This window comes from Oratosquilla oratoria, chromosome 41 (assembly GCF_046742065.1).
Source record: "Oratosquilla oratoria isolate Oo_2021 chromosome 41, ASM4674206v1, whole genome shotgun sequence".
NCBI lineage: Eukaryota > Metazoa > Arthropoda > Malacostraca > Stomatopoda > Squillidae > Oratosquilla > Oratosquilla oratoria.
The window spans coordinates 27610732-27613499 of record NC_134817.1 but is presented as its reverse complement, the minus strand read 5'-3'; positions in this window follow the sequence as shown (position 1 = coordinate 27613499).

Genomic DNA, 2768 nt, shown 5'->3' with positions numbered 1-2768 from the left:
GATTCTTTTTATGTCCCCTTCTTGTTTTTCTTCTATCCCACTTTAATAGGTCTTCTCTGTCAAAGACTTCCATGCCTTTCATAATTCTGTAAATAGCCAATAGATCTCCTCTTTCTCTTCTTTGTTCCAGGGTTGGTAGTTCCAGTTTGGAAAATTTTTGCTCGTAGGTCAATTTTGAAAGTGTTGGGACCATCTTTGTCGCTGCTCTTTGGATCTTTTCTACTTTCCTTATAATCTTTTTTGTACTGGGTGTCTATAGTGTCACTGCGTACTCCAATTTTGCTTTGCTCTTATCATTGTGACCAGTATTTTCTTTACCATTTCCTCATCCACGTAATTAAAAGCCACCTTTATTGATCTTAGTAAATTGTAGGTTTCTCCAATTATTTTGATTAATTATCGGCTTGTCTGGGGATATGTTTTTGGTGATAATTACTCGTAGGTCCTTTTCGGAACTAACTTTCTTTACTTCCTTTGCACCGATTTTATATTGTCCTGATATTCTTTATTCACTTTTTCCAAATTCCATTATACTACATTTCTTAATGTTGAAGTCAATTTCCCACTTCTGACCCCATTCCCAGACTTTGTACAGATCTCTCTGTAGCGATTCACAATTTTTCCGTACTTACTTTCTTTGGTAGTTCTGCGTCATCTGCAAAGAAGTTCATGTAACATTCTACACCTTCATCCATGTCATTTGCATATATAGCAAACCCTGTGGGATTCCACTTATCATTTCTTCCTAAGTAGAGTCTTTATCTCTGAGCACCACTCTCATTTTTCTCCCATGCAAGAAATCTTTCATCCATTTTAATAGTTTTTCGTGTATACCTCCTGTTGTTTTGAGTTTTCTTAATAATTCTTTGTGTGGTACTTTATCAACCCCCTTTTGTAAGTCCAGGAAAGCACAATTTGCCCATCCGTCCCTTTCTTGCATTATATCTATTAACCTTGAATAGAAACAGATCAAATTTGTGGCACATGATCTTCCCTGTCTAAAACCGAATTGTGTAGGATTTAGTATATTGTTCTCCTCCAGATGTTTAGTCCATCTACTTTTGATAACTTTCTATAATTTGTTGGGTCTTCCTTGTTTCCCCCCTTACATATTGGCACGATATTGGCATTTTTCCAATCTTGCGGTACCTTACTTTCTTTAAGTAAGTAATCTATTATCTTATATATTTTGTCCGTTAGTTCATCTATACATTCTTTTAGCATCTAGTTTGCAATTCCGTCCGGGCCGTGTGATTTTCTGACGTCAATATTCATTATTTGGTCCCTTATTTCTTTCTATGTCACAATTATTTCCCCCATTGGGAGGATCTTTCTCCCCTTCTTTCATCCTAATTGTGTATGTTTTCTTTTGTGAATACAGATTTGAAATGTTTGTTCATAATTTCAGCCATTTCTATATCCTCTGTATATTCTATGTACCCTTGACGTAGTTTTGTTATTTCCTGTTTATTTTTTAGTTTACCATTTACATATCTAAAAAATAATTTAGGTTGATCTTTACATTTGTCTATTATGCCTTTTTCTTATTTTCTTTTTCTTCCCTGTATATTTTTACATCTTCATTTCTTAGTTTGATATATTTTTGCCACTTTTCATTTTTTCATTTTTTTCCAAGCTTTGTCTCTTTTATCTTTTGCCTCACTACATTTTTGTTATACCAGCACTTAATGTACACATTTTCCTGTTTTTGTTTTGATACACAGTTATCCACTCCTTCATTATAGATTTTTTTTAATATCGTCCATCTTTCTTCCACCTGTGTTTCTTTATTAAGGATTTTTTCCCAATTCGCTTTTTTTTTAAGAAATTAAAAGTTTCCCAAAATCTGTTTTGTTATACATCAGTCTTCCTTTTCTATGTTTCTCGTTTCTCCCATATATATTTCCTCTTTTAGTTCGAGCCCAAGTAGTATGTGGTCACTCTTCCCAATTGGTGTCTTGTATTCCATTTTATCCACAATTCCAGTATCTGATGTATATATTAGATATAGTCTCGACGGTTCTTCGTTATTTCTATACCTGGCATTCTCCTTTACCCATTGAGTCATTGTGTATTCAATGGTCATATCCAGTAGTGTGTTTCCCTAAAGGTCCTCTCCACCCTTCACTGTCATCTCCTCCCAACATATTTCTTTGGAATTAAAACCACCCATAATTACTAGATTTCCATCTTTCCGTATTTCATTCAATGTATGCCTTGTCTTCCAATATTTTAGAATGGTAATTTTCCAAGAACGTGTTTTCGGGGGCACACAGATCACCACAAATTTTCTACTTATATTAATATATATATATATATATATATATATATATATATATATATATATATATATATATATATACTGTATATATATATATATATATGTATATATATATATATATATATATATATATATATATATATATATAATATGTATATATATATATATATTCAACACAAACCCACTGTGTTGGATAAGAAGAAATGAAAAAAATTAATTCCATATATTTCGATCACGGACTGTGATCCTCTTCAGTGGAATACTGAAGAGGATCACAGTCCGTGATCGAAATATATGGAATTAATTTTTTTCATTTCTTCTTATCCAACACAGTGGGTTTTTGTTGAATCTTTACGAATGTGTTACGACATTACTTTATAGATATATATATATATATATATATATATATATATAAAATATGAATTTTGTAAACATGCAGTTTTGTTTAGTAATGCGGTACTTTTCTGTTCGTCAGAGGCAACATTTA